Here is a 20,341-nt window from a genome sequence, read left to right as displayed (position 1 = left end):
CATCCTGGAGCCCTGTCACCCTGTTCCATCCACAACCCCCCCCAGCCCTGCTACGTGCAGACCGGCCACGCCTCCTCTCCAGTGCGGCCGAAGATGAAGATTCAGCTGAAGCTGCACCACTGTCCAGCAGAGATCATGTGACCAACAGCAATAAGCGAAATTCCAGCTGCAAGGCCTGGGTGAGATTAACCCTTTTAGTGCTATGAAGAGCTGAAATCCTGAGGGAGGAGAAAGAGGAGATGCTTAAAGCTGAAAAATCTGTTGTAAAGCTATGGTGGTGATGGACTATGATACATCAAGAGTACCCATTGTAATTTCATGAAAGCATGGGGGCTGGAGCATTCAAACTGTACTTGTGAGCAAAAGCACCCGTGCTGGAATAAGCAAATGCTGAAGCAGCTGTGATTTGAAGAGAAATTTGAACAGGGAGAGATGGAAGCGATGAGGACTCTTGCTCCAAGTGGAAGGAGAAGACCTCTGTTCCTAGAGATACTCCCAGAGATAGTCCAAGAGATGAAGATGCTTTTTTCTCCCAGGAAAGGAGGAGGGCCTCTATTCTCAGAGATGGAAATGCTCCCAGAGATGGGTGAAGAGAACTTTTGTTTCTGAACGGCTCAACCTTAAAATTGTACTCCAGTAGCTCAAGATTGGACCCTCGAAAGCAGTTGTGAAAAAGCTGCAAGTCGTGGGAGGGGACTCTCACATGATGCGAGCAGAGAACCAACCCGGGCGGCTGTCTCGTTGTGATAATGTCTCCATACTATGAGCAAGAGAGACTCCTCTTCCTAAATGAACTGAACAAGGTTATTATGGAAGTGGTAAACAGACTGAACATCTCAAGGGTCGTCCTTTACATTTCCACTGGGAGAAGGGAGAAAGGTGGGGGGAGGAGAAGTGTTCTGAAGGTGTGGTATGATTTCATTTTTTTTCTTTTTCCCTTCTTTTAGTTCTATTAAAAAACTTCTTTATATTCTTTCAAGTTTGGTGCCTGCTTTGCTTTTCTCCTAATTCTTATCTCACAGAAGGTAAACAGTAATGAGTATTTTGGACCAAACCACTACACTAAATTGGTGTTTCTGCCCAGTTACAAACAAAACCCGCTCCATAGGATAACTTTCCCTTAAAATGCCATATATCCATGCAGCCTGCAGAGATTAAAAAAATTATTTATCCCATCCATGCAGAAGACTCATAAAGTCTTTAAATATGCTTTATATTGGTGTTTCTCAAAGAAAGGGTTGATTGTCTGGTCTCAAATATCCAAAATGTGGTCATTGTGTGCCTGAGCATGTGTACAGAAGAGCTTTCTGATTGAGTAGTCGGAGAGGCTGCTCAGACAGACCATACTTAGGAATTTGTGAAGAATAACACAGCAAGTTGTATTGAAATGCTGTTGTCATTGTGCATTCCAAATGCACATGCCAGGGTGTGGAAGAGAGGACAGCAATTAGTCAGTCCTGTTAATAATGAGCATGGTGCTGGGAAGGAAAAAAATGATAGAATGAGTTGTTTCTTTTGTAACAGTAAAATGAAGGTAAATAGCATTTGGTCAGTTCCATGTGTGCACTTCAGGAGTTTTTAGTCTTCTTATCAGTTTGGGGACTAATTAATAGGGAGAAGGGGCAGGTTTTATGCAGAGCTAGCAGCAGGCTTGTCTTCTGGGAAGCGTGATGAAGTAGTCCTCTTTCAGGGCAGCTGAAGAGAGATGCACTGAATGAAGGTGATGTCCTTGCCCAGCACAGGCACTGATGGGACCATGGGCACCCCTTTGCTGTGCCAGCCAAGGAGCAGTTTCTCTGTCCACATGGCTCCCTCCAGCAGCAGTGGGATTCCCTGTTTCCCCAGAGAGCAGCAAAGGTCCTGCCAGTGCATGGGGAACAGCACGGCCAGAGAGGAAAGGGCTGTTTCATGAGCAGGTACCTGGAGCTGAGTGTCCTGAGTAGCAGCAGCGATGCTGTGGGATGGTGCTTTCCTGTGACAGAGACCAGCAACATGGGTTGGGACCCAAAACCCACAGCCTGAGCACATTGCAAAGACTTTGTGGATGCAGCCTGTACCTGAAGTTCCTACTGCGTGGTTGCAAATGAGGGTGTGAAAGTCCCCCTGCAGAATACATGTTCAGGAAACTGTGAGCACCTCTCCTAAAGAATTAATTTTGGGATCTTCAGGGTGTCATTCGAGGATTTAAGACCAGGGAAGAAAATACATTACACTGCTCTCTGATGATGCTGTGTTTGGCTTGGCTGAGGCTGGCACTGGGTGGTACAAGGGTGGCTTTGACTCTGTGTTTGTTACGGGGAAGCTCAGAAGGTCTCCGTTTGCTGTCCCATGTCTAGTGGTGAGGTGCTACTGCTCACCTACCGAACAACCCAGGTTAAATAACACAGCAGGGAAAACTCAGACTTGCAGGGGAGGGTGGGGAGAATATATTTTGGGTAGTCTGTCAGTCAGCTTGACACTAATTGGTTGCAGTACGTAATCGTTCTCCATGTAAATTAGACTCCAATTTCCTCTGTAGTCTGTCTGTTTGCTGTGTGGGCTTCGGTCTCTAATTAGGCTCTCACGTGGCAAACCTGGTTTGTAAGCTGCCTTTGTTCCTGGAGAGCCAGGCTCAGCCCTCCCTGAGGCTGCCAGTGCTCTTCGAGCCCCACTCCCCAGTGGGATGGTTCTTAGATTAACACTGCCAAGTTCTAAGTTCTTCTTTTAATGTATGTTTTGATTACTTCTATATTTAAAGCTTGCAGTGGTGGTGGGGTTAGAATGCAAAGAGGCTTATTGGATTTACAATGGGAATACCCCTCCAAAATGCTTCCTCTGCGTTCCTGGAAGCCCTGCTCACTCCTCCATGAATAGACCTCATTGAATCCCCAGCCTGTGCGAGGGCTGGGGCAGCTTGCCCACATCTGGATTCTGCTGCCTGTCTGCTGGGACACCTGGAGTGCAGACCACTGACTCCCCCCTTGTTTGGAGGAGCTGTGTGAGCACATTCAGAGCTCACCCAGATGCCAGCCCATGCTCTGGAGCTGCTCCAGGGTTGCACATCTGTAACTGAATGCAGCAATATGCAGTTGCACAAGAGGCTTTTATCCCTGCCTGTCGGTTGTTTGCGAATGAATGCAGGTTTCCAGGTCACTGCCTGCAGCAGGCAGCTGCCCACAGTGTAGCCCTGTGCTTTCTGAGCTGCTGCTTGCAGATCCAGTGTAGCCCGAGTGTCAAAAGTGAGCACCAGGGTCAAGCATCTAGGTCTGTGTGTAGGAGAGAAAGACATGTCTCTACAGTCTAATGTCTGCGCCAAGCTGAAAAAAAAGGTAAACCGTATATTTTGGGCAGTCAGGCTGTTTGCCAGCAGCACTTTATGATTCAGTAGTTACCTTTGTGAAATTCAGTATAACTTCAGGAACCATGTGCTGACGGTTTCTGCAAACCTTCTCTGTACATGTTACAGTCCTGCCCCACATGTGACAGCAGCACTGGTAGGCTTTCTTACAAATAGTGCTTCTATTGGCATCCTGATACTTACCATACTGATTTTTGATCTGGTGATACAGGCTGAGAGTTGCTGGCTTTCTTCAATGCTTTCACATGGCTGTTATTCCAAGTAAGTAAATAAGAAACTTTTTTTTGTGAGAAAGAGGTGAAACAAATTGAAGGTGGAGGTGTTTTTTTATTGCTTCTCTTTGTGTGATTTATACATTGGCAAGGTAACTGCTTTCATACCGCTAGTCAAAACTGGAAAGGATGTTGCCTCTGCAGAGAGCTACATTTGGGTAAAGGGACAGGATTGGAGCAAGGTTTAGGATTTTCACCAATAAGCTAAAACTGCAGCGAGCGTCACTCCAGCAGCCAGGGCAGCCGCCAGGGACCTGCCCTCCCCAGATAACCACAGCCACTGGCAGGGCACAGGCAGCCTCCAGCCCGGCACTGCCATCGCTGAGGATGCTCCAGGGTCTGTCCTGCCTGTCCTTCCCTCTGCCCTTACCCGTTCCATGGGGGTTTTCCAGCGTGTGAATGCCTATTTAGCCGGGGTAAGTGATCGCACCCCATTTACAGCGTCTGAAAGTGTAAGTGGCTTTAATGCTCTACAAATGCTTGCATTAAGAAATGGTTTTCTTTTTCAGCCCTGATTCCTGCCTGCCTTTGCGAGCATCGGTTCCCTTTGTAGGCGGAGTCCGGGGCAGGCAAGGGCTGTCAGGGGCCAGGCACAGGAGCAGGGTTGTGCTGTATCCTCTGCTAGTATTTGACTTAATTTCTGGACACAGTAAAACTTCTTGCAAGCTTGAGTTCTGTCACCAGTCCCTGAGTTGCTCCTGTTTTTTCACTCTTTAAAACCCATGAAGAGTAAAACCCCGCAAGAGGCTGCAGCTTATCTTCAGCTCTGAGTTTCCAGATGTGCTGTGTGTCTTCTCAGCTGTTGCAAGGATACATGTGGAATGACAAAATGCGGATTTTGGGTCTTTGGCAGCTGTGTTTAATGCAGGATAAAGCGGTATTTTAGCTTTGGGATGTTGGGTTTCTTATGCCTTTGTTAGTATGAATTCAGGAGAAAAAGTCCAATTTTCTTTCAGGCAAAACAAAAGCTTCTTTTGAAGGAAACAAAGTGTTTTAAGTACTTAATCAACTGGCTGAATTCAGTTGCTTTAGGATAATTTAGGAATTAAACAGAAGGAGGCTATGTTAGTAGCCTGTGGTTTTAGTTGGAAACAAGGATTCATTCCTGCTGGAGGAGGCAGAGGAACCCACAGCCTGTGGGCAGAGCTCCTGGGTCTGTTTGCTGGGTGGTGGGTGGGGGTTTAACCGCATCCTCTGTTTGCCTTTCTTTAGGCAGTGCAAATTATTTGTGTGCTTTAGGATTCCTTCTCTCCTTCAGCAGATGTTTTGTCTGTGCAACTGGTGGAGTAATTTGTGAGAGATGTGGCACTGGTGTGCAAACACCCCTTGGGGGTGGGTAGAGAAATCCCAGAGTCCATCCTGGGAGCAGCTGGCTGGGGAGCACAGTCAGCACAAGATGCCAGAAGCAAAATTCATGTGGCTCAATGTGTCTGATTTTATTTCTGCAGAGGGTTTGTTCTCCCCACTGCCAGAAACAGGCAGGGGCTGCATCTTAGGGCAGAAGACACTGCTGCTGCTTATGGCAAATTTCTCTCAACATGTGAATCATTCACTTGGGATTTCTGTGGTGCTGGCTGGGGATGATTAAATGTTCAGACTGTAGGAAGCTACCAGGAGGTTTGAGTGTTTTCCTCAATGGCTTTGGCCCCAGTGGTGGGGTGACATGGGAAGCTCTCTCTGTATGGATCAGGCTATCTGTAGATTTTGAAGTCCCAGGTTGCATGAGCGTGTTTTTGCTCAGCTACCATTTAAGTAATGGCAGCAACATGCTGCTTCGTCTAATGATCTTGATTTAGTTGTCAGTTATTTCCTTAATTAGCTACTTCATCTACTTACACCTTAAATGAGTCTATTTGTTCACCCAGAGAAGGGGAAAAAAGTTCCTGTTTTTTCTCTTTTAAAGGTTTTTTTTTCCCCTTTCCAGAAGGCAGATCATCTTAAGTCAGTGAAGAGAGCTCAGGTGAGCCGGCTTCACTGGTGCTGCCTCATCAGGGTTCTGTGGGATGGACATGGTGATAGCATGGTGATTAGGGGAGCATGCCAACTGTGCTGGAGCATCCTGCCAGCCACCACCAGGTCCTTCCCAGCGAAACTGCCTTGAGGGGGCTGGAAGTGAGCTGCTTCCAGAGGCTGAGCAAAATGGCACCATCACTTTACTCGTGGAACTGGTGATCTATAAATCCAACCAGCCCTTTCAGGCTGGCAGTGGAAATGTGCTGGCATGTGCAGTTCTGACTCTAGGAGATGTTGGTGCCTTTTGCTGGCTGAGTGTCCTGGCAGCACAAATTTGAAATGAGATGTAGATGAACATTTATTCCTGGCATCTGTGTTATGCAGACAAACAAAATAAGTTGAAGTGGTCCTTTGTGTTTATTAACTGGACTAAGGCTGGGGTTGTGTCTCAGGACCAGTTCTGAAGGGGATAAAGCATCTTTTAATTGCCAGTGGTCTTTACATTTCCCATGCATTAGCACATGGCACTGTGTTGACCACCCAGTGTCTCCATACAGCACTTCAAAAGCAACCTTTCCAGCTGCCAGCATTTCCTCACCAGTATTCCCCAGACACCATCATTTGCTGTGCTTTTTCCTGAGTCTCAAAGAGGCTCAAATGTTTCTCTTTGGAAACTTCTCGTGATACATGTAGCAGCAGCCCATGCTTCAGACCAGCCTGTTTGTTCTTGCTTTTGTACTGTTTATTACTCTTAATGATATTCCCTTCATTAGCCTTAGCTTCACACTCTCTTCTGGCGCAGAACTCTCTGAAACACATACTGTATAATGAGCATGATTCCACATTTAAATTGGAGAGAGAGGAGCTGGGACTCTCCCTGCTAAAATGGAACTAAGTGCTTGGCCTTTAGTTACATTGAAGCATCTGTGCCAAAAAAGTTACGTTTTTGGGGGGAACCAAAAGTTCTGACGTACGCAAGCTTTAGTCTTTTGAGTCTTCTACATTTTTAGCTGTTTGGCATGAATTTGGACTGTACAACTTTCCTCTCTCAGAGAAAATGTTTCCTGTGGCCCATGTGAAAGGCAGAGCATTGCCCTGCAAAGCAAAACCACAGGGAGCAGCACAAATGTATCTCCAGCACCAGCACTCACCCCAGCCAGGACCTGCTTGGATGGCAGTGCTGGAAATCCCACGTGTCACGTTTGGCAGCACACACAATCCCACAGCCCCAGTGCTGCCAGCCCTGACTGACTCTGGGCTCTCAGCATTATCCTTGTGGTCATGGGTATCCCAGGGGAATTGCACCTTTTTGGTTGGTTTGTGAAATAGTTGAGGGTTGGTGGGAAGGACTCAAATACGTGAATTCTAATGGTCCAAAAAACAATACTCTAATATTTCTATGTCATGATTCCTAAATGATTGTCATGATGTTGTGCATGCAGGCATGGTGGATCTTGTCATCAGCTGTGCTTTGGACACCACGGTCACTGACATAGCAAATGTCTCTGGGTGATCCATGTTCCCTTACATGTCTGTCCTGGATGGCTTGTGTAACCTTGGACAAATCATGGACACCCTCCAAGCTGCAGATGGGGGAGAACAGCAGAGTTCCTGTTGCAGCTGTTCAGGAGTTGATGTCAGAGCAGAGCCAGGCCCAGGGTGGTACGCAGGGATTCATGTATCTGGAGGGTGCCTGCAGTGGACCCCCATTGTGACAAGGACCTCCAAATGCAATGGAAATAGATGACAAAACCAAATAAACTAGACTCAAGGACAAAATGTATTGCAGGCAAGTGCCCTCTGCTTTTCTTCCTCTGCTGATCCTAGGAGCAGGTAGCTCAGAGGAAATATGTGCTCTTAACAGGGTTTGATTTCTCTTTGCATTCCTTGGAAATCGATGTTTGGATTTTGCCCTGTTGGTGTTGGTTTATGCAGTGATGTTTCCAGAAGCTCGATTGTATGGATATAGTTCCAACTCTTGGCATTTTGTGCAAAGACAAAAAAGAAAGAAAGATGGTACTGAGTAATGAGGTGGCTATTTAATCACAGCAGGACTCACAGGAAAATGTGCATTAAGTATTTATGGAACAGTGTTCATTAGCATTTTCACTCAGTTGGCACTGGGCAGTTCAAGAAAGCTGCCGAGAGAATTGGAGTCTGTGTTGCACAGCCACAGACCTGGAAAGGGCTGCAGCAGAGGAAAGGCATGAACGCTGCCTTTGTTACCAGACATCCCTTGTAGCTGGCATTGCATTTGGAGTTGCAGCAGTAACCAGGATTTCAGTAGTTTCACTTAGTGTTCTCAAAATGCTTGTGGTAAATATTTTAGGTCTGATTTTTCTGGCTGCTGTGTCTGATGGGAGTGCAAGTGGCTGACACCAAACCCTGGTTTGCAGGCAGGCAATTAGAGAGATAAGCCTAAGTGACTTCATGTGTCTCCTTTTTAGATTGCTCCAGTCTGAGGTGATGTAAAGGCCTGGGATTAGCAGAGATTGAGTTATCAGAGTGCTGGAAACCAGCTGTAGCCGGGGGCCTCATCCAGCATGAGCTGTAGGTACCATGTTACAGAGTGAGTTTTCTATGGGCATGAAATGATGCCAGGAAGATTAGAACTGATGATAAAATGGTGTTAATGCTGCCTTCATTAACAGCATAGAAGGTATCAAATTACTCTGATGCTGTAAATCAAAAGTGTTTCTTATATTTGTTAAGTAGCTATTTAATGGTTGAATTTACTTGTTGGCCATTGCATCCTCCGATACAGGATCACAGCAAAATGTATTAGGTTTCCCAGAGTGTTAATGGAAAGTCTGAAGCAGTAGCAGCCTGATGGTTTAAATTTTCCTTTGAGATGATATGGAGTCTTGTGTTAGATTTTAGGATGCCTTGTTCTGGACCAGTACTGTGAGCCCAAGACTGGCCTCAGGCTTGTGTCAAAAACTGTAGTAGTAGCACAGGTCTGCAGATTTGGGATTTGGGGCTGATGGTCCATGATATCACAGCAAGTGATATGCCCAGATCAGGCTAGACCCACAGGCACCTCCCCTGGTGGAAAGTTCCTCTTTGTATTACTGTCATCAGGAGACAGCTTTGTCCTACTTTTTAACAAGTGTGAAAGGGACATACACAGAGAGAGAATTACCTCCTTTACCTGAACAGCCTGTTGGATAAAATAAATGCTAATCTTGACCAATTAGCGGATGGATTCAATCACAGATGTCTCTGTGATCCATTTATGTACTTGAAACCCCAGTTGATTTCCATTGGCACCGTTCAGCAGAGCAGCAAGTGAAAAGTTTGACTGTAGCCATGCTCTTGGCTTCCTGATACCTTTCCCCTGTCCTTTGTATGAGAAAGGAGATCCTGATGGCAGTCAGGACAGTGGTGTGGTTTGTGCCAGGAGTGCAGCACAGAGAGCTTCTCACTGGGCCTCAGCCTCTGGTCTGTCATGTTTTTCACTGTGCATGAAGCAATGCCTTGTGGCACCTCACGTAGATAGCTTTAACTTGCCTCTGACTTTTCACTGCCTAGCTGATCAGTCAGGAAACATTCAGCAAACCTCCTGGTTGCAGTTATTCCTGAGCTTTCCCGCCCAGCCTGGGCTTCTCCCTTTCATAGGGGTTAAATTTCCTCAACGTAAACATTTTCTGCTCTCTGAGCTTGTCCTTATTTGTTGTCATCATACTCTCATTTTCTTAAGCACTGCAGGAAGCAGTCCCTTGCTTGAAGAGCTTAGAGCTCACACCTCCAAACATCTTCACAGCAGATACTTTCTGAGTGTCTTAACACCCACTAAAAATCATTGGGAACTGAATCCTTAACTACTGCCAAAATATCCTGATACCCTGAGGATGTGACTGCTTCCCCTGACCACCTCCGTTAGACCAAGGGATAGCAGAAAGGAAGTGAGAAGAGCATTCCCTCCTGGAGAGTGAGCACCAGAAATGATTCAGAATTAGTCTGGGTCTAAGACACAGCGTAGTTTTGTTATTTAGGTCCTGTAGCTTGTCACATCAGCAAATCTGCAACACTTGTGCTGACTGTGGATGTTGATCCAACCCCTAAAACTGGTGGAAGAACATAGTTTTTTCTGGCTCACTGTCAACTTTGTTGTTGTGTTTCAAGGGACTTTAGCTTAAACATGCGCCAGGGAAGGACATTAGACAAATACCCATCAGTGGAGGTTGGTTATATATGCCCACCAAAAATTGTATTTGTCATGTTTTGCCATTTGCTGTAGAGCAGCTTTTCTGAGGCTTCAGGCACTTCAAAGAGTTGAGCATGGCACGTTTGCCTCAACATAGAGGACACGACCTTTCATTCAAAGTCACAAGCAAAACACAGTTTCCACAGTTGACATTAAAACTAAACCCAGTTTCATGTCCCTTCTGTAAGCACACGGTGCTGCTCACTCAGCTGAAGGTGTAGAGGCTGGAATAAGTGCTCTGCTCTATGTCTTGTGTGGAATGAAAACTATCAAAGTCAGAACTTTTTTCACAGCAGAGATGTTCAGAGTGCAGCAAGTGTCAAAATCCTTGGCCGTGGTTTGCGCTGGTGCGTGCAGCAGACACTCAGGGAGGGAAAGGCAGCTGTTGGGTTACGACTGCTGCTTATTACACTAATAACTATCGTCTTGCTGGTATCATTAGCTTCCCTTCTCCTTCCCCCATCTGTCAGGTTGGCCATCCCTGGTTGCTCATCTCTTTTGAGATACACTGGAAGTGCTTATTACCCCAGGGAGCCCGACTGCACTCCGCCTCTGCTTCTCCATACTGACACAAGGGAATGATCACAGTTTGTACAAAGAAGGAATTTTGGGGATTGAGCTGTTTGCCCTGAATTAAGGCCATGGAAAGGGGAGATGTTTCCCTGACTCTGCAAATACACATTTTTAAAAATCTCAGCAAAGTGAGCCACCCTGGTCTGGAGCTGCCCAGCTTGTTTGGGATGGAGAGAAGAGGACTTTTTCCCTCTTTTTTTTTTTTTTTTTTTTTTCCCCCCTGTACCAGTGCAGCCAGGCTAACTACTGGTCAGAGGAATCCCCTCCAGACAGGACGCACCACAGGAAGGTTCCCAGCTTTAACCCATCCACAGTTTTCCAGAAACAGCCTCAAACCTCTGCTGCAGGAGCCTGGCTAACCCTGCCCTCAGTCAGCAGCCGAGCTGACCTTCAAACTGCTGTTAATTTGTTGCAAGGAGACACTGTAAGTTGAACACTCAGCAGAAAGAAAGCCCCACTCCATGGGATGCCCACCTGTTTTTTTATTTCCCTGGGGAGGGGTTATGCCTTGTCACAGGGTGCTGGCTTTGCAGAACAGCCCACTCCAAAGGAGCTGGCTGAGCCACAAAACAATGGGACTCACTAAGTCTCTAGCAGCAATAATTGCTTCTAAAAGGCTGATGTATTTAGTCTGCTCATGTTTAGCAAACATGTTTGCTTCGCCCTTTGAAGATAATACTGTGTGTTCGACACAGCTTGGTAGGGGAAAAAAGAGGAAGAAATGGCCTGTAGTTTCATCATGTTTAATGAGCAGTGTCTGGTGGGAGCCATAGCACTGGATAATGCTGGTGTCCCCTGTTAATCACCAGCAGCTGGGTTTTCCACCCCTCCTGGTGCTTGAGCTGTGGGCAGGATGATGCCCTCATGGGTTCACGTAAGCTGGGAGCCCCACTGCTGAGGCTCAGGCTGGTGGAAGGCCAGCAGCAGCCTGGCAGGGTAATGTGGTCTCTCTGCAAGCCATGCCTCAGTGTGGCTATGATGGGAACAACCAGCATCTTAAAGGATGGCTTTGAGCCTTCCCTAGGACTGTTACCACATGTGTGGGTCTGGGTCTGGCACAGTGAGGAGGGATGCTCCTGTGACACTGCCTGCATTGGACCCATCCAGGGGAGTGGGGACAGTGTGGGACCCCATGGAGGAGGGAGCCAGTGTAAGAATCAGTGGCCACGTTTCTGGCCAGCCCTCTCCTGATAACAGTCTTAATCCCTCCCTGCAGGTCCTGATACCCCCTGATCCCCCTGTTCCCAGAGCAGACGATATAGTTGCATTTCCCTATAGATGATGATAAGATAAAAGCCTGGCTGTGTTCTACAAGAAGAGAAGAAGGTTTAGGGGATGACAGGCTGCTGCAGGAGGAAGGGATGTGGGTTTCCAGCTGCATGCTCCTGCCACTGTGGCCGTCTTTGATGAGGGCTGTGATTGATGCTGTGTTTGGAGCAGGCAGCGATGCACTGACCTTTCCCTGACAGACTGAGCGGCTCTAATGATCTTGATGGAGCTGGTGATTTGTGTATTGAGTTTGATGTACAAGGCTTGACACAGCATGGAGAAATGGGACTAGAGTATAACTGACAGCCCATTCCCATTAAGGATGGTGAGGCACAGGCTGTTCTCTAGTGATTCCTTTCAGTGAGAATGCTTTGACGAATTATATTGTAGCAGAGAACTTTTGCTGTTAAATACCATCCTTTTAATTTTTAAGTTAAATTTGAGTTAAAAACAGATGAGAATGAAATAACTTGCAGGCCAGAAGGCTTATCACTAAAAACGCTGTCCGAATTATACACTTAATTAATATTTAACGAATTATTTTTACTCTGACTTTAATGTTGAGTCCTTAGGCAGATAAAACAATGCAGTGGCTTGCATCTCTTTTTCTGTAATTCAGGTGTATAAAATTTCAAACCCTGGACTTCTTGCAGGCAACATTAAAACCTTTTAACTTCCATGAGTTGAGCTGTGAGTTCCACACCCTGGTTGGCACATCTCGTGGGTGCTTGTGGCAAGAGTAATGAATTTCATTGATTGTTATGAGCTACTAAAACCAACAGAAACATAGAAAGCCTGTTGTAATGTCAGCACATCATTCAAGGAAGCAATTTATTCCTAAGTATGAACAAATGTCAAGCCACGATAACAAGTTGTTATTGCCAATTAAAACAAAGGGAAGAACAGCAAACATCACCTGTCATGTGTGTGCAGTGCCAGGCTATCTGGAGGACACTGGAACTCCATCCAGCTTCAACCAGTGGGACAGACAGGCTGGGAACCTTGCCATTGCCTAAGACCTGCTCTGTGCATTCCATGAAGGGCACTGGGCCATGATCCTAAGAGGGCTGGGGCTGGGAAACCACCTAAGCTTAGACAGAGATGCCACTTTTCAGAATTTTATTGTTTTCTGTTTTGGAGGTGTTGCTTTTAATCAGGGTTGGCTTGATTGTAGAAGTCTTGTGGAGTTTGGGGTGTACTGAAACAGCCTGTGCTAGTCCATTTGCTGGCAGTAGCTGTTTTTGTGTCATCCAGGGCCATTTCTTGCTCTCAGGTATGAAATAAAAACCCATTTGGGCACCTTTCTTCCCACTGCTCTGTTGGGAGGTGAGGAGCCACGTGCATTCCTGACCACATCTGATCTCCCTGTGTCTGCAGATACTCTAGGAAATTTAAGGCTTGAAGACATAGCAAAAGCCCCTTCTTGTTCATGATCCAGCATGTGTGATTCCCTCCCTGACATCATATGAGAGGGCTGGATCCAAAAATGTGCTGAATTTACCACTTCCCTGTGCATTTAACACAGTTTGGGTGCAAGCAGCAAACAGATCTTTTCTCTTAGTTCACAAAAAGCAGGCAACTGTGTCTCCTGGGTGGGAGTAGACACATGGCCATCTCAGACCTTTGCTGGTGTCCAGGGAGTTTGGCCAGAGCTTTGTGCAGCCCTGCGGCACCTGACTGGGAGCAGGGGCTCATGTGGTGCCAGCCAAAGTGAGGGAAGCACCAAAATCCTGCTGGCAGCCAGGGAAGATGTGCACAATCTGGTTTAAGGAGGTAAAAACCAGGCTTGTGTCACTTGTCCAGGACTGGGCTGGCTCAAGACTCGCCTCTGAGCATGGAGACAGTCAGTTCCCCTGGTCCTGGGGATGTGCAGCTTTGGTGGTGGGGCCAGGCAGCGCATGGCTAGTGCAGTGGAGAGCTCAGTGACTTAAGACAAGAAATCCTCAGTATGTAACCACTGACCCGAAACACCCTGTCAGACAGGTTTGAAACCAAAAAATAAAATAAAAATCATCTGATGTGACAGCAACCCTGACAGTGTCAGGCAGTGAGAAGGGCGGCAGCAAGGGAGTCCTGAGCTGCTGCCATGTCAATGCAGACTTGCAGGGTTAGTTGGTTATCCTGAAAATACATCTTCTATTTTGTGTAAATGGAAAATTAATTTGTTGCTGATCAAAGGTTTAGATCTTTGGAAAACATACCACCAGATAAGCTGAAGATTTATGCATTTCCTTTGTAATGTATTTTCAGTGAACACTTTATTGTTTGTGGAAAGGCCCCAAGGAAAATATGAGATTACAAAAATAACTGTGTTGAGTTTATTTAGCTTAAATTACAATAGAGTGCTTTAATGAGGCTTTTGTAGACAGCATTAAAGGACACTATTAAAAAGTCTTCAGATGAGAAGCCTATCAGGCTAGCAAAGGGGAAGAAACCACAGGAGCATCTGGATTGTTCACATTCAGTTACAAATTTGATTTCAACATATAAAAGTAAAAATCTTATTAGTGCCGAGTGGAAGCTGGAGCCAAAGAAAGCCTTATTGTGTTAAGCTCTCTAAAGCTTCTTGCATTAAGGTGATTAAAAAAAAAAGAGAGAGGAAGAGATAGTGATTGATTAAACTCTGGTTTTGGTGTGCTCTGTGTATCATACCAGGGCATGCAGTGCTGGGGTGAGGATGGTCGGTGGAGGAGGGTCCTTTTGGGTGGAGGGGATTGGGGTGCCAGGCAGTGATGGTCAGGAACATCAGCACACTGTGCTGATCATCCCTGTGTTTGTGTGGTTCAGCGCTGCCAGAGGACATGGACAGGACAGCATGAGCTCATGGCCACACCTCACTGTCCAGCATGAGCTCATGGCCACACTTTCACTGTCCACCCAGAGGGTGCCAGCCAGGGTCAGACCTGTCTCACTGGGTGAGTTGGTAGGAAACACAGAAAATTGTCTCTAAAATCAGCCACAGTGCGTATGGGCTGCATCTCCCCTTCTTTGTCAGCTGCTGCTGGACTTGATGGTGTTTTAAAAACCAAAGTCCTCCTTGCAGACTGACAGCACAGATCCTTACCCTTGGCTCTGCCAAAAATGAGTGGAAGGCAGCAGAGGTGACAGCAGGAGGAGTGGGTCTGTCACAGTTGGTCTCAGGCAGCAGGCACGTGAAGGTACAAATGGCAGCCCTGAGGAAAAGTGGAGGAGGCCAAGTTTTGGGATTAATGATCTGCATCTGGTGTTGGTCTCTCTGCCTCTCTGTCTATCCCTTTTTTTTTTTTTTTGAGATAAGACATCCCTGCTTCTAGCATTGAGAGCTGTGGGGAAGCATTTGCTGCCTTGCTTAAAAAAAAAAAAAGAAAAAACAAACCTCATCCTTATTTCAAGTCCTGACCTCTATCTCATGATTCACATTCTTCAAGGAGCCTTCCCCATACCTTGGGCACATCCTTGTGTGACTCTTGAAGAGACAGGCATTTGGCTGGGCAGAGTTGGGCTGTACCCTGCCACATAGGGTCATTTCCCTTCCCTGTCACTAACAACTTTTTGCAGTCATCTTGCCTTTCCCATCCAGGGTTTGTAAAACTGCGCCCTCTCCAGCCTGTTGTTCTACTGCTTATGTGTACTGCTTATGTTCTACTGCCTTGTGCCCAGGGACCACACTGGGCTCTTCCTGTGCTGGTGCTGGGGTGAGAGCACTGGCTCTGTCAGTGGAGATTGCTCTGCAAATTACAGGGTGAGTGTGGGACCAGAGCAGAAAAATACCACTGTAGTATCCAGTTCTGTATTTCTGTGGTCAGAAAGAGCAATGGGAAAGTAATCTATTATTATGCCTTGATTATGAGCCAGGATGGGCTTGGTGGTGGTGGAGGGGACCTGCAACCCCCCTGGTCCAGGACTGGTGGTGTGTGCAGTACAAGGGATGGTCTGTGTCCCTGTGGGCAGCATTTTGGGGTGGCAGAGTCTGAAGCCTCTTGTGACATCCCAAGGTAGCAGTGCTGTGAAGTGCCCTGGCATGCTGCAGCAGAGGATGCTCACTAAATAATTCAGAAAGGCAATTTGATCTGACATTCATCAGGGTAGTAGCCCGGTGACCTTGAGGACACCAGTCTGCTGTTGCTGCATGTGGCTCTGCTGTGCAGCTCATTGCCATCAGCAGAGTCAACATTGTGGAACTCTATTGATTGACAGACAATCAATACATCAAGGTGATAAAACACAGCATTTATGAAAAATGGGCTCTTCCAATGATTTGTTAAATTAGCCACAGGTATGAGTTTGTGCAAATGGCAGAAAGTTTAAAGTTGACTGCATTTGGGTATTTGTCATTAAAACTAGCAACAAAGGGAAGAAAGATGGTGCTACATTTACAAGCAGAGCTGTCCATCTTACACCCCTGCATAGAAGCAGAGGCTTCCTGCTCTTGATCTTTATTTTAGTAGCTTTTTACTTGTGGTCGTTTTCTTCATTGCTGGCAGTTGTCAGCATCCATCCTTGTAATGGTGCAAGTCCTTCACCTAACCTTTGATAATGTGCTCCACCAGCTCAGTATTCTCCTTGCTGCCTAATGAAACACCCATTTCACCTGCATAATGTGCACAATCCGTCAACAAATCTTGTGTGCCTTCTGGAGTTATTCCAATGCATGACCTTTTCACAAGCCTTACAGTAGGTAACAATAATATGGAGCAATTGCCAGCAAACTGGCAGCTTTCAAAGCAGGAAGGCTCATTTCCATTTCCCTGAGACAGTTGTGTGTCCAAACCTTACACAGCTTCTAATCTGATTTCTTGTCTCAGAAGACGCTGTTCGTTGGATTTTGTAGATATTTAGATTTGCAAGTATTGGAACAAGAAGTCTGTCAGGAGCGATGATGATCAGAGATGCTGCTTGGAGACACAAAGCTCCTCTGCTCACAGCTAGCCCTGCAGCTGAAGTGTTACAGACATTGGTGTTTTACTAATCTTTTACTTCAGTTCATGATTCTCACACCCATTCTTCTTTGTGGATGAACCTAGACTGAACAGTTTGCGGTTCCTGGTGTGATCCCTTTGTGCAGATGATCAGTTGGCCAAGAAAGCCAAGCAGAACTCACCTTGAGGGTGGTTGGTTGTGTGGGGATGACACCGCCACGTGCCCTGGGGTGGGATCATGTCAGGCTGGTGCAGGGTGATCAAAGCTGCTGTGGATGGTTGCACAGAGAGTGTTGTACAAGAAGTGTGGGGTTGGACACTTGTGCCATGTCAACCTTTCCCCTGAGGGCAAGGCCGGCTGACAGTCCTGCTCCTACAGCACTTGAAGCATGAATAGAGACTTTGCTCCAAAGTGTTTGCAGCTAAAGGGCTTTTCCTCCTTGAAAGTTAATGCAGGTAAAGTCAGACATTTTTATTCGTGTGTTTGGTGAAAGTTAGCGCCTACAAGATGTGCCCTATGGAGCAGGATGTGTTCCTTGTGCCATTTGTAGCCCCAAGTCACTGCTGCACTCTTTTAGGGATATGTTTCCAGGGAACATGCATAATTTCTGCTCTACAGCATTTCTGCTCAACATTATCATTTTATAAGCAGGCTTCTTTATTTGCTTTTGCCCAATTCAGTTTCATCTCATTCCCTTTGTGTTGTAATTAACATGTTCCGAGTTTAAGAGGAAAAGTAAATCATCTTGGGGCCATGGCACGTTAACCATAGAGAGGCAAGCTTGGCAGCCTGCCTGCAGCACTGATTCAGGCTGGAAGAGGCAAAATAGGCCAGTTTAGGAAGCTGAAGGATCAGGGAAGATTTTTCCTACAAGTTCTTTGTAGTTGGATGAGTTGAAGGAGACCATCCTCAGCACTTCAGCCATCTCCAGCAGAAGCCCCTGCTCTATGAAAGGAAGGTTTGATCTGGCTGGATGGATGCACTAAGAGTCAGTGCTCAGCTCTTGAACTTGCTGCTCAGACTTAATTTAAATGAAAAAAAAAAGAGAGTTCAGATCTCTGCACATTCTTGGTTTGTCCCACTTGGCCAAGTAACTTGGGGAGGCTCTGAGTGGGAGCTGGGCTGGTTTGTCCCAGCTGAAGATCTCACCCTTGAGATTTTGAGTGTAATTCCATGTAATTAAACCAAATTTATGAGCCTTAATAATAATAATTCAAGTCATTTTAGGCTGCAGAAAGACTCACAGCTGTAGTTTCTGCATCCTCCTGTGTTCTGTAAACATAGTTAATATTGCCAGAATCAAGGGCTGTGAAATCTGGAGTCAGGCCTCGAAATTCAGGAGCATGCAACAGAATGTTAAGGAAACTTCCCAGTCTGACCATTCACAAGACTCTCTGGGAGTCACACTCCCAAGGCCAGAGACTGACTTCTGGGACTAAAGTCCCTTCACAGCAGCGGCTCCAGTGAGCCAACGGGAGCCCCACTTGGCTTCCCCGCACACCCCACTCACAGCCAGGCAACATTTCCTCACCAGTTCGGCCCCAGGTTTCCCATAGCAGAGTCTTAGATGTCCTGTTCCATAAAGCCATTTATTTCCGGAGCAGCAACACAGACACAGCCCAAGCTGGTGCCTCCGAGAAGAACCCTCCAAGAAAGGAACTCCTGGGCTTTTATCCTCTCACAGTCTACCCAGGCTCAAGTCTCGCTCTTCACCTCTAGTTGTCTTTGGCTCCTGCTCTCCTCTTCCCGTCCATCCACCTTACTGCCATCACTGGTCTTTAACTCCTTTGTTACCCAAAAGGTCGGCAGTTCCCAGCTCCTGCAGTGTCTCTCAGTATCCATTTACCTGGCTGGCATCCCCCATCTTCATGTCCTTTGTTATCCCAAAGGTTGGTAGCTCACGGCCTCTTGTCTCGGGGTCCCACACAGAGTTTAAAGTGCATTTCAGTCTCCATCTCAATCTGCAGTTTGTGAGCCCAGCTGCCTGGACCAGGTGCATTCCTCAACAAGAAGCACTGTGTGTTGGGCAAGTTTTATTTGCTTTCTGTGGGGTTTTTTTGAGTCCACAGAAACTGGTTTTTTGAATTTCACTCACTTTTTGCAAGTGCTAAAAACTGAGAAGTACGCTGTACTCCAGTTGACTCGAATTATTCATTTGTGACCACCGAATTCCCAAACAACGGACTGAAAGAACAGCGAAAGAGATTTGGCAGCGTAGCTCCTTCTCTGCATTTTCTTTTCCAAGGGGAAGGAAACACAGGGGAAAGAGGCTTAGTATCCCTGTTGAGGTGGTGCATTCCTGGGGCTCGCAGTACTCACCTGAGACACACATAAAAGGGTGTGAATCGTTCATCTGTCGTGGCCGTGTGAGAGAAAATGTATTAAAATATGCAGCAAAATGCCACGCTAATAACTTGTATTTCCCAGATTGTTTAGCCCTGCTGGTCACAAACATGCTGCATCTGAAAACCAGTAGGGAATCACAGCAAATGACTGTAGAAGATAATTAAGAGGGCATTGAAAGCCAGGAGAAAAAATGATACGTTGCTCAGAGGCATCGGATCATTGCCTTAATAGCCCACATACCTAAGCAGCGGTGCCTGAAGTTTGACAGCAAGTTGAGGTTCAGTCGTCATCAAATAAGGGGGGAAGGATAATCAGTGTCTTCACACCGTTCAGTTTGGGCTGCTGGTATGGAGCCAACTCTTTGAAACACGCAAGTGAGCGAGGAGGATTTTTTCCCCCTCTCCCGTTGCCTTAGCCTCCTACAGGATTTATTGATTTCGGAGTGGGCTGATTTCCATGTAAATAAAGGGGCGGGTGGCCGGGCCGCGGCGCCGGTCCGGGTGGTATGCGGTGACTTTGGCTTGCTGACATCATTGTTCATTAACATGCAGGAGAGGAGAGCAATGCAACAGCAGAGCCCCGCGCCGCTCCCGCGCCGCCAATTATTCTCTACGGGCTGCATCGCTGCTCGTTAATGCCTCGCGCTCGGCGAGCAAATTGGACATCCTCTTGCCACCTTCAAGGGTCAGTTAGTGAAAGGCAGGCTGGAGGGGGAAGCTGCTGGATTCATTCGGACTGGGAGCAGAGAGGGAGGCACCCTCTGGAGCCGGATTTCACAGCGAGGCAATTGACGGGAAAGCTTCAGACGCGGGGCAGGAATGGCACGTTTTTCCGGGGCAGGTTTCCTTTGGGAACACTCCGCGGTCAGTGCGTGCCTGCTCTGAGAGGCTCCGACAAAGCCCCGAGCGGCGGCTCCGCTGGCGCTGGGCAGAGCCGGGAGTGAGGGATGCTTTATGGCACTGCGGTGCTCCGGCTGGTCCTGCGAGCAGCCCTCCAGCCCAGAGGCACCGGTCACAGCTAGGACAGCTGGGCAGCACGAGAGATTCTTCCCTCCCGCGCTGTCATTGCCAGTGGGAACAGGTAAGGAACTTCCTTTGGCCAGCGACTTCAAATTTGTCGTGGATTTTTAGGAGAGATAGAAAGTAGAAGGGAGGAGGAGGAGGAGGAATAGGGAGCATTCCATGGATGCACGGAGCTGCGTAATAACTTTGCTCAGTGTGCTGGTGGTGGTGAGCTGTGAGGGGCTGTGCTGTTTTTCCAGCCTTTGCTGTTCTCTGTGTTTATGGATGTAAAAGGTTAATTCTTAAATTGCTTTTCTGCAGCTGCAAGATATCAGGGAGAAATGCTGATGCTATTGTAATGGACTTTTCATTTTAAAAATAATCAGGAAGGCTCAGCTGACTAGTAGGAGTTAAAAAATCCTCATCTCTTGATATTAATTGTATTGCTCTGGTAAACGCAGCCCCTAGAAGCACATTTTCTGAG

General features: G+C 46.9%; 1 protein-coding gene across 3 annotated transcripts in view; it reads left to right on the top strand.

Annotated features, from left to right (window-relative positions):
• PRICKLE2 (prickle planar cell polarity protein 2) overlaps positions 1-20,341 on the top strand; it is a 109,290-nt gene that overhangs the window by 47,145 nt on the left and 41,804 nt on the right. Inside the window, exon 1 of one of the 3 annotated variants that reach the window (XM_069027985.1) lies at positions 19,549-19,936. The exons of the other annotated variants lie outside the window; for them this stretch is intronic. The gene's annotated coding sequence lies outside the window, so the exon portion shown is untranslated. Of the gene's footprint in view, positions 1-19,548; positions 19,937-20,341 lie in introns of those variants that run through there. 3 annotated transcript variants of the gene reach the window in all.

The sequence above is a fragment of the Aphelocoma coerulescens genome, chromosome 12 (genome assembly GCF_041296385.1).
Source record: "Aphelocoma coerulescens isolate FSJ_1873_10779 chromosome 12, UR_Acoe_1.0, whole genome shotgun sequence".
NCBI lineage: Eukaryota > Metazoa > Chordata > Aves > Passeriformes > Corvidae > Aphelocoma > Aphelocoma coerulescens.
Note: the sequence above shows the minus strand (reverse complement) of the source record. Positions and strands in the feature narration are given on the sequence as shown.